This window comes from Polyergus mexicanus, unplaced genomic scaffold (assembly GCF_030449975.1).
Source record: "Polyergus mexicanus isolate NDT 795.1 unplaced genomic scaffold, iyPolMexi1.0 SCAF_83, whole genome shotgun sequence".
Taxonomy (NCBI): Eukaryota; Metazoa; Arthropoda; class Insecta; order Hymenoptera; family Formicidae; genus Polyergus; species Polyergus mexicanus.
Genome location: NW_027223403.1, coordinates 29,278 through 41,872, shown reverse-complemented (window position 1 = coordinate 41,872; position 12,595 = coordinate 29,278).

The window sequence follows — 12,595 nt, the reverse complement described above, 5'->3', positions numbered from 1 at the left end:
GTTTGTTTTATTGAAATTAATACTTTTGAATCAATAGTTTAAAATAAAATAATATTTTTCAATTAAATCCTTATTTAAAATTAAATAACATATGTATTAATCAAATTAATAAGTTACCTTTTATTTAAACCTTGCTGAATAGCTTCAACTAATGAATGGCAATCTATAAGGTCAGATTTATTGAGATTTTCTAATTTTCGTTGCAAGGTACTTAGAACTGGTAGTAAATGAGAGCTCTGCTTTTCCGAAAAGATAAAGCTCTCATTGGATATCGCGCGTCGCGTCATCGCACTGGTCTGCAAGAGCCATAAGTTGATCAATCACATTCAAGCATTTTTACAACATAATAAGAATGCTAATTGGTCGATTTGCTTACGGCTTTACGGTTAAGATAAAAATTTTATCACGCACAATAGCAAGAATAATATCTTAAATAAATCAAAAAATTTGAAAAAAGTAACGATAAAAGTAACTGTTAAATTCGTTACTCGTTACCGAAAAATGTAACGAAGTTACTTTTTCCGTTACAAATAAAATTTGTAACGCCATTACCGTTACAGTTACCGAAAAAAAGTAACTGTAACGGTAACGGCGTTACAAGTAACGCGTTACTTCCCAACCTGTATATTCATGCAACAAAAACAAATAATTGTTTAAAAAAATACATCGTAAATAATTTTTTTAAAAACTATTATTTTTTTATACTAATTGATTTGTATCATTATTCTGTACATAAAAGTATTACGATAAGATTATCAAAAACTAACTATTTTATGAGATATTTAATTTTTTATATCAAAAGATGTCAGATTAAAATATAAAATAACTCAAAAAGTACTTAATAAAAAAATAGTTTATTATAGTGTTTTGGAAAGCTCTCGAGGCAAGCTACTAAATAAAAAATGGGGGTTTCCGTTTAAGATTTTAAAGTTGACCTTCACATGACCTTCAAATGATTTTCCAAGGTCAAATCATTGTCACCATCTTATGGCCCCCTTGAAGCCACACAACTTTTGTTTGAAATATTTTTCGATTTAACGCAGTGTTTCTGAGATATTTGAGTGGGTCCTTTAAAATGGGACACCCTGTATAATAAGCGCGAGATGTACTGACGCGGGCCACTCGCAGGCTACTCACTCGCTCAGTTATAGTATTGAAGTACCGTACGTATCGCGCCCGACTATTATAATCGCGAATAAGTGAAAGTGTATTAAATCTTGCAAAATATACTAAATTATACCTAATGTCCGGAAGTGTCTTATTTCGAGCGTGGATCCTAATTCTTTGGGCGTACAAATCCCGAAAGACCTCTTCCTTAGCGGCTAGAGGCACAACATTAATTGGTGACAGCGGTGGGATACGCCAGCTCTAACAAAATCAACACCGGCAAAGGTCCATAACCACGAGGCAGAAAATTCCGTGGAATCGACAGAACGAGAGACAGCAAGGATAACTCCGTCAGACAGTCGACACCTACAACCGATGGAAAAGAAAGTCTAGCAGGAACTTCGAGACACCCGGTATATCGAGGCGACAACGATAAGCGCAACCTGAGAAGGCGCACCGACCTAACTCAACGGCACGCGACGATCAACGCCCGACGGCCGACATCGAACGAGAGAATGCTGCTCATCGTACAATATTATTGTAAGTCGAGAAATTAAAATTTGTAAACGCGTGAATGTCGGAAAACCGAAACGCACCACAGAAAAGTGTAGCGAATAAATCATGATTATTTAGCGAACCAGCGAATAGAGCCATTAGAAATAGCGCAGTAAGCCCTATAAAAGTAGCAGTAGAAGCACTCCGGGATATACACGATAACGTACGAAGAAATCTAAGCGCATTAAATTCAAGCGAGAATTTGTCCGAACCAGAACTCGGAGCAAACGTTGTAATCGAACGCGAATTTCCATTTAGCGAATTAGATAATAGTCTAATAACGAACAATATAGAACTAGATGTTGAGGTCAAATCATCAATAAGTGCGTCTTGTAGACTAACACACCGCCGCGAATTCTCACTAACGTCATACGATTCAAGTATCTTTGACCCCGACGAAATCTATCGCATTCAAGACATGTATAACTCAAACGCTTCCGCATCGCAACCCATCACATTGGAAGATATCGATGAGGGAATTAAGCGATTACAAGAAGAAACAATTAGAAACGCGACACAATCAAACGCGCGAGTTCAACACAAACCGCAGAAAAAAACGGACGAAGCAGCCGATGACTTTAGGGAAATATTGCGGGAAATGAGAGAGGAAATTAGACGAGAAATTAGAAGTATGCATGCCGAGATATACGATTTGAAAATTAGAGGACCGCAACCTCGACAAAACAACGGGCATAGAACTCCGCCGGGAGAAAGAACCGAGACCATGTACGAGTTCACACCCGAGGATGTACGACATCGAAGAGGACGCGGATTTTTACCATTAAAAGAGGCTCGTGGAATGATTCCGGAATTCGACGGATCACCCAATAAACTACAAGAATTTTTGAGCGCGGCTACATATGCAGTAGAACACATCGACCCGTTAGATGAAGTAACGCTATTAGGAGCAGTATTATGCACGAAATTAAAAGGCAGAGCGATGCTAGATTTCCAAACGCGTAGAATTCGAGACTTCGCACAATTAAAAAATGAATTAGAGGTCTGCTATGCGAGTAAAAATAGTACGACGCATCTACAAATTGAATTCAATACGCTAAAACAGAAAAACGGAGAAAGCGCACGAACTTACGGACTTAACGCAGACAAACTAGCCATGGAGCTATACGAGTCGATGAAGGAAGGACGACATCATACAGTAGATAATAAATGCGCAATAATGGAAATAATACAACAGCAAGCCTTAGAGAATTTCCAGATAGGATTGCAGGACGAAATTAAAACAATTGTTCGATCGTGAGGATACGCTACGTTGCAAGAAGCAATAGCAGCGGCCAGCGCGGAAGAAAAGGTTAAAGCACCATCCGCGACCGGTACGCGAAGCAAAATAAATTTCACACGGACCTATAAACAAGAAAATAAAATAAACGTGCAATGTCAAAAATGCGGAAAAATTGGGCATTACGACCGAGATTGTCGAACTAGCTGATACGCAAATCGATTTTCATTGCCGAAACCCGATAGAAAACCCCGCGTAAATACGGTAAATAAATATTGCCATTATTGCAAAAAATCCGGAGATGATCGCGAAGAATGTTGGTTATTACACGGACAACCCAATAGAGATCAATCGAGCCGAATCAAACAATATAATTCGCGACCGGAAAATAAAAACCGCAAGAATAGCGAGCAAGGAAAAAAGAAATTTAACTCCGCGCAAAGTAGCGATGAGGAGGAAAAGAACGAAAGAAAGTCGCACCGACCTGCAATGGAATATCAAGTATCACACTTCAAAAATACGCCGCATATACAGACAGGATTGGACCTTGTCACATTACCAATGCGAGAAGCGAAACGCGAAAAAATAAATTTACTATTCGATACAGGAACCGCAATATCATTAATTAAAGTGAAACATTTAAAAGGCGAAACGTTAATAGAAGAAGAAAAAATAACGCTCATCGGCGTAACGGAACATAAGATATGTACACTGGGAAAATTTAAGGCGACAATAACTCTGGGAGAGCGCCGAATCAAGCACTCTATGTACGTTGTTAAGCATGATTTTCCGATAGAATATGACGGAATACTAGGAGTTGATTTCCTACGAAAACATCAAGCCACTTGCAATTATAAAACAAAACAATTAAAGATAGGACAGCATATCTTAAAGCTTTACCCCTATCTAAAAATGACGCTGAAACCACGTAGCGAAACTATAATACAGGTTGCTACTGACAAGAACACAGATAGGCGTGATAAAGTTAGAAGAAACGATACCAGGAATATTCATAGGTAAATTGTCTAGTAGAACCTACGAATTACCTATGTGCAGCCAGCATTATAAATACAACGGATAACACAATCAAAATGCTAATGCCGCAAGTAAGTATAGAGGAAATCAAACGAAGTGAAACAGAAGAAATTAACGTAATACGAACGCTAAATAAAGAGGAAGTAACCCCGCGTAGTGAAAAGGTATTACGATTATTACGTACACAACATTAAAATAAAGAAGAAAAGAAAACGATAATAGAAATCTGCAAGAATTTTATCGACGTGATGCATATCGAAGGAGAACCACTGACATGCATAGATACCGTCGCGCATAAGATTGCAATGCAAGCAGATAGCTCACCGGTCAACATATGGCCTTATCGCCTGCTGGAGAAGCATAAAGAGGAAGTAAATCGACAAGTCCGAGAAATGTTAAGAAATAAAATAATCCGACCAAGCACGAGCCAATGGAACGTACCGTTATTGGTAGTCCCCAAGAAAACCGACTCGTCAGGAAAAACGAAATTACGAGTAGTCGTAGATTTCAGAAAACTAAATAATCTAACTATAGGAGATTCATTTCCCCTACCGAATATAACGGATATATTAAATCAACTTGGAAACGCCAAGTACTTTACAACCCTGGATTTACCATCCGGATATCACCAAATTCCGATGGAAGAAGGCGACAAATGCAAAACTGCTTTTTCCATACCTCACGGGCATTACAAATAAAATAGAATGCCCTTCGGATTAAAAAATGCGCGAGCCACATTTCAAAGGCTAATGAATTCAATACTGATAGGCATACAAGGAATAAAATGCGTGGTATACTTAGATGACATCGTAATCTAAGGAGCGAGCTTACAAGATCATAACAAGAGACTCATCGAAGTCCTACAAAGATTGCGAGAAAATAATCTTAAACTACAGCCGGACAAATGCGAATTTCTACGAAGAGAAGTGACATATTTAGGTCATATAATTACGGAAAACGGAATATCGCCGGATCCATCTAAACTGGAAGCTGTAAGAAATTTCCCGACGCTTAGAAAAGTGAAAGATATTCAAGCTTTTATAGGATTAACCGGATATTATAAAAAATTTCTCAAAGATTGCGAAACCACTAACGAAGCTAACGAAAAAGTAAAATAAATTCGAGTGGCCTCAGGAACAACAACAAGCATTTGAAATGCTTAAAGAAAAATTAATGACGGTACCTTTATTAAAATATCCAGATTTTGAAAAGGAATTTATTGTAACAACCGATGCATCAGACTATGCAATCGAAGCGATATTATCGCAAGGAAAAATAGGTCAGGATCAACCAATAGCCTATGCCAGTCGAATACTAGCAAAACTATAATACGACCGAAAAGGAACTATTAGCAATAGTATAGCCCGTTAAACATTTTCGACCGTACTTATACGGGACAAAATTCACGATAGTCATAGACCATAAATCGCTCGTATGGTTATTTAATGTAACCGACCCTGGATCTCGATTAATTAGATGGAGGCTAAAATTAGAAGAATACGATTACGAGATCATACACAAGGCCGGGACAGCGAACAGAAACGCTAACGCGCTAAGTCGATACGTGGCGGATATCAACAGCGTCGAGGAGGATGAGAGCCTCGACACGAAGATAACGTGAGAATACACGGAAGATGAGAAGCGACGCATTCTATACGAATATCACGATGCACCTGTGGGAGGGAATCAAGGAAAAGAGTGCACGATTAATCGAATTCGCCTAGTGCACAATTGGCGAGGATTGACAAAAGATGTCGAAAACTATATAACAAAATGCGAATTTTGTCAAAAATACAAATTATCACGAAAAATTAAGGCACCGCTAATAATAACGGACACTGCCGATAAATCTTTTGAAAAATGTGCTTTAGATATCGTAGATCCACTAACGATTACTAATAATGAAAATAAATATATTTTAACGTTCCAAGATAATCTAACAAAATTTAGTAAAGCAATTCCGATACCGAACCAGGAAACCGCGACAATCGCAAAAGAAATCGCGACAAAAATAATCTTCGAACACGGTATCCCAGAAAAAATATTAACGGATCAAGGATCAAATTTTTTAAGTGAAATATTTAAAAACACATGTAAACTATTAGGTGTACAACTTTGCTTCCGCCGTTTTTTTCCGAAATTCGAGGCTTTATTGTAAAAAACTGGTTATACATTTATGATTCAAAGTATTGTCCATCGCTGGCCACTACTTTCTCCCATCTTTCGGGCAGCGTACGAATACCGCGTTGAAAAAACTGGTCATCTTTTGAAGCGATCCACGAATCGATCCAATTTCTTACTTCTTCATAAGACCGGAAGTGCTGGTCAACCAGGCCGTGTGCCATTGATCGAAATAAGTGATAGTCAGAGGGAGCAACGTCTGGAGAATACGGCGGGTGGGATAGGACTTCTCATTTCAACGTTTCCAAGTATGTCTTGACCACTTTCGCAACATGGGGTCGAGCATTGTCATGCTGCAAAATCACTTTATCGTGTCTCTCGTTGTATTGCGGCCGTTTGTCTTTTAATGCTCGGTTCAAACGCATTAATTGCGTTCGATAATGATCGCCTGTGATTGTTTCAGTCGGTTTTAACAGCTCATAATAGATTATGCCGAGCTGGTCCCATCAAATACAGAGCATGATCTTGGAGCCGTGAATATTTGGTTTGGCCGTCAACGTGGAAGTATGACCGGGATATCCCCATGATTTTCTGCGCTTGGGGTTACCGTAATAAACCCATTTTTCGTCCCCAGTCACAATGCGATGCAAAAATCCCTTCCGTCTTTGCCTTTCAAGCAACTGTTCACAAGCAAACAAACGCCGTTCAACATCTCTCGGTTTCAACTCGTACGGCATCCAATTTCCTTGCTTCTGAATCATTCCCATGTCTTTGAGGCGTTTTGAAATTGCTTGTTGAGTCACTCCCAATGATCGTGCCAATTCTTTTTGAATTTGACTCGAGTCTTCATTAAGTAATGCCTCCAATTCTGCATCTTCGAAAACCTTCTGTCTTCCACCGCTATGCCGGTCTTCGACGTGAAAATCACCGTTCTTGAAGCGTTGAAACCACTCACGACACGTTCTTTCACTAATAGCGGCTTCACCATAAGTATTTGAGAGCATTCGATGAGCCTCAGCCGCAGATTTCTTCATATTGAAGCAGAAAATTAAAACCTCCCGCAAATGACGAGAATTTTGCTCGTAAACTGACATTTTCAATCGAGAATAACTTTATGATGCAGACACAAATCGACTAATGTTTCTATGGGGTTATGTTGACAGATGCCCAAGTTTATTGCATGACGTCTATGATCTATTTATTTCGACCACTATTTACCGCTAAAGCCATCTATAGAAAAACGGCGGAAGCAAAGTTGTACACCTAATATTAAAAATCGAAAAGATTCAAACAACCGCGTATCACCCGGAAAGCAACGGAGTGCTAGAACGATCAACGCTAGCCGAATACCTTCGACATTATATAAATGCCGATCAAACGGATTGGGACGCATGGATTCCCTACGCGATGTTTACGTATAATACAACACCGCACACGGCGACAGGGTTCACACCTTTCGAATTAATTTACAGGCACCGAGCAACATTACCGACGACATTTTCGCAACCGCCTAAGCCCACGTATACATACGATGATTACGCGCAAGAATTAAGAGAAAAATTACCCGCCGCACAGCAAGTTGCAAAGGAGCATCTAAGGAATGAAAAAATAAAAACCAAAGAAAACTATGATAAAAAGACGAAAGAAATTAAACTTAAGATAGGAGAAAAAGTCCTCTTGTACGACAAAACAGTTCGCCGAGGACGATCAGAGAAATTGGACTCCCTATGGACCGGACCCTACACGATAATCGAAAAGAATTCGGAAGTGAACTACACGATAAAAAGGGGAAGGAAAACCATACGCGTCCACATAAACCGACTGAAACCGTTTATTGAAAATTAAAAAGCAGAAGAAAAAAAGAAAAACGCATGAATAACATAAAAATATAGAATAGATGATAAGGAAAACGAAAAACAAAAATTAAAGAAATTCCTACCTTATCGTCCTCCACGTCCACGTCCAGCACCGTGACCCAGATTTCACTCCCGCATAGCCTGAGGGAGGGCCCGACCACGACCCAGGACGAGGCTCAGGGTTGAGGAAACGACCGCGATTCACAAAACGAGGCGCCGGATCCCAACGAAACTCAAGTCCGCGACCTCGATTGATATGGGGCGGCGGCGCGTCCACAGGCACTTCTGGCACAAACGCAACGTCACGATCGACCACCAAATCTGGAAGACCCAGCAAGTCGACCTCGCGAACAAGCGCGGGCGCCGAGAGTTGGTCGCGAAAAGAACGGGCAAAATGGTCCGACACGTCTGGCACCTCCACTAAAGAATATTGACCCCTAACAGAAGCCTGAGCAGCGCTAAAGAACAGCTCGTGGCAGTTAGGAGCCATAACACCAAAAAAAAAAAAAACCACGGGAAAAAACTTCTGCACAACATTAATCGTATACAACACTTGTAAAGACGACAAGACAACGTCAGAAGACAGACTGAATGGAAGAGCGAATAAATAGCCTGGAAAAGGCTAGGTAAAAACAAAAGTAGCTGCACATGCATCCAGAAAAAAAAGGAAATGCACCGCACGATTCTAAGAAAATATTATAATATAATGCAAAGCTTTCTATTACAGGAGTCTTATTGCATGGAATACCTGCAAGGAAACCAAACCCGATACCCAAGGAGAAATAAAAGAATTTAAATATGGACCGTGTATCTATTTCGGAAAAATGGGCAAGATAAACCAAATCGAATCCACATGGAGAATGGTGATAAAACTAGATATCGCCGCAATGGATCATCGACATGAACAATTGAGAAACTATATGGCACAGACGAGAGCTCTATGCTACGATAAACCATTGTAAATAAAAATGAAAGAAACCTGCCACAACCTGCTACAAATAGCAGAAAAGGACAGAGAACAAGCAGAAAAACTGCTGAAACGTCTGAAAATCGCGTACCAAGCACCCGGGAAGACAAAACAAGGGTTAATCGACGGTCTAGGAACGATAGCCAAAACTCTTCGGCACAATGGACGCAGACGACGAAAAAATCATAAAGGAGCAATTAAATCTCATGCAAAAAAATCAGCAAACGCTGCAACACGCGATAAAAAATCAGATTAAAATATTAAACGCAACAATTGCACATGTGGATAATGTTGAGAAAATTCTGCAAGAAAATGAAGAACAATTTCTAAATATAATAGAGAAGATGCGACAAACCTGGATACAAGCAGAAGTCGGCTATGGACAACGAGAAGATCTCGACAAACACTTTATAATATTAAATGCCATAATAAAAGACCTAACAAACGATCTTACGGACATTATCGCGCATCTGACTAACGCGAAAGGAAGAGTAATCGACATAAGACTACTACCTATAGAAAGCATCCTAGAGAACCTCAAGGAAACAGCGTCACAAATACCGCAGGGAACGCACTTCCCATTTCAAATATCCGCAGAAAATTGGAGAATAAACAACAATTAGCGCCTATTACGATAACACAAATATATTTACGATTATAAAGATTCCGCTAATCACATACCCCGAGTATGAAATAATAAAAGCAATCCCACTACTTACGCACAAATATAACAATACATTTATATTTATAGAGGTAAATCAACCAATAATAGCGATAGACGTACATTCTGTCAAAATATAACCGGGACTGAGTCATTCAAACGGCCCGCGTTAATGGTTTCTTAAAAATTTTTTTTTCCTATGTTGGTACAACTGTCATTTATTTTGACGCTGAGTTTGAGCGCGATTTGTCAACTAGTTTGTTGTCAGCAGCCAAAGACATTAGTTAACCTCAAGTGCTATCGGCGATTTTTACTATGGAAAAAATATTGAGCAAAGAGTTTGTTTGAAATTTTGTGTTGCGAACGGAATTTCTTGTTCGGACGCGTTGAAAATGTTGGAGAAAGCCTACGGGGACTCTGTAATATCGAGAACAAGAGCATTTGAGTGGTACAGAGCGTTCAAAGCAGTGATGCCAGAAACAGATCCCGCGGCTCACGGCTCAGCAATGGAGGGGATAACGCACGCAAGCGCGAACCGCGTACATGTGCGCTCTGCGCTTCGGCTAGCTTTGGAGAGTAGAGAAGAAGGGAGTGGTGCACTTGGACACAGTATAATTGGACACGGTGCAAATGGACACGTTACAAATGGACACGAGATTTTGCACACGGTTCAATTGGACACAGTGCATTTGGACACAGTAACTTTGGATACAGTAGCTTTTGGACACATAAGAAAATACGCATCGTTTACTTGGACACCGCTCAATTGGACACTGTTCATTTGGACACCGTTCATTTGGACACAGAAAGATGCGCACCGTTCGTTTGGACACCGTTATTTGCCCACCGTTCGTTTGGACACCGTTCATTTGCCCACCGTTCGTTTGGACACCGTTCATTTGCCCACTGTTCGTTTGGACACCGTTCATTTGCCCACCGTTCGTTTGGACACCGTTTGTTTGGACACCAAAATTTGATTTAAATTATACGACGTAATCCACACCAAATTTTTGTTTTAAATAAGAAATAGGTTTGGGTAAGGTTATATCTTCCGGAAGTGGAGCCCCCCCGCAGGGGGGGCGGAACCCACTGTATCCATGCATGACATCCAAATATGCGAAAGGCTAAACAAAGTGCTAAAAGCAATGTAAAATTAATGACATCAGTATCAGAGATATATAAGTATGAATATATTTTATTTTGACAGATATTATAACCTTCAAATGTATCTCCTTTTCACGATTTCATATTTTACATAGATTTACCAGTATAAAGTGTTATAAGAATACTGATTATATTTTCCCAAAATGATTTTTTATTTCTCTCCATCTGTTACATATTCAAACAAACAGTGCGCATGTTTCTGTGTACAAATGAACGGTGTCCAAACGAACGGTGGGCAAATGAACGGTGTCCAAACGAACGGTGGGCAAATGAACGGTGTCCAAACGAACAGTGGGCAAATAACGGTGTCCAAACGAACGGTGCGCATCTTTCTGTGTCCAAATGAACGGTGTCCAAATGAACAGTGTCCAATTGAGCGGTGTCCAAGTAAACGATGCGTATTTTCTTATGTGTCCAAAAGCTACTGTATCCAAAATTACTGTGTCCAAATGCACTGTGTCCAATTGAACCGTGTGCACAATCTCGTGTCCATTTGTAACGTGTCCATTTGCACCGTGTCCAATTGTACTGTGTCCAAGTGAAGGCCACTCGTGCACAATCTCGTGTCCATTTGTAACGTGTCCATTTGCACCGTGTCCAATTGTACTGTGTCCAAGTGAAGGCCACTCGTTCACTATCCCGCTCACGCAGTTGCGATTCAAACTCAGTTCGCATCTGCAATCGCTCTTCGCGAAGCTCCCGAATTTCCCGCATTGCAGATTGCAGAGTAATCGCCTCCAACGATGGCCCCGATGTCGCATCTTGAAGCGTCGTCGTAGCACTAACTCTCTTTCGTGTAGAAACTCCCGTTATTGATCCCTGTTGCTCCATTGCCATAGCTCACGCTTTTCTTTTAAAATACACAAAACGGTCCGCCGTATCCCGGACGAGCTCCCAAATTGTTGCGTTCGCGGATCGAAATCGATATTACTCGAATACGCCCGACACAACCGGCACTCGCGTACCGCGATGTAAATAAAGGACACGTATTAAAAATAACGAAAGGAACTTTTTGAGGAAACAATGCATTTTCGTGAAAAATGTTTCATGCAAAAGTTGTAGAGCTCTAAGTGGCGTACTATATAATAATATTAGTATGATCTTGAATAGCACCGTCAAGGTCATATAAAAATTACTTTGAATTTTTTAAAAGGGACCCCCCCATTTTTTATTATATATTCTTATAGCTTACCTCGAAGGCTTCCCAAAACATTATAATAAAGTGTTTTTTCATTAAGTACTTTTTGGGTTATTTTATATTTTATTCTGACATATTTTGATATAAAAAATTAAATATCTTGTAGAACATTTAGTTTTCAATAATCTTATCGTAATACTTTTGTGTACAGAACAATGAGACAAATCAATTAGTGCAAAAAAAAAAAATTGTTAAAAAAATACATTGTAAATAAGTTTCTTAGAAACAATTTTTCTTTTATACTAATTGATTTGTCTCATTATTCTGTACATAAAAATATTACGGTAAGATCATCGAAAACTAAATGTTTTACGAGATATTTAATTTTTTATATCAAATTATGTCAGAATATAATATAAAATAACTCAAAGAGTACTTAATGAAAGAATATTTTATTATAGTGTTTTGGAAAACTCTCGAGGTAAGCCATAAAAATATGTAATGAAAAATTGGGGGTTTCATTTAAAAAATTCAAAGTGATTTTTATATGACCTTGACGTTGCCATTCAAGAATATACTAATATTATTATGTAGTGCGCCATTTAAAACTCTACAACATTTGCATAAAACATTTTTCACGAAAATGCTTTGTTTCCTAAAAAAATTGCTGATACGGGCGCTATGTTACACCCTGTATACAGGGTGAGGCATTTATATTGAGACACCTAAATATCTAAAAAATAAAGCAAGATAG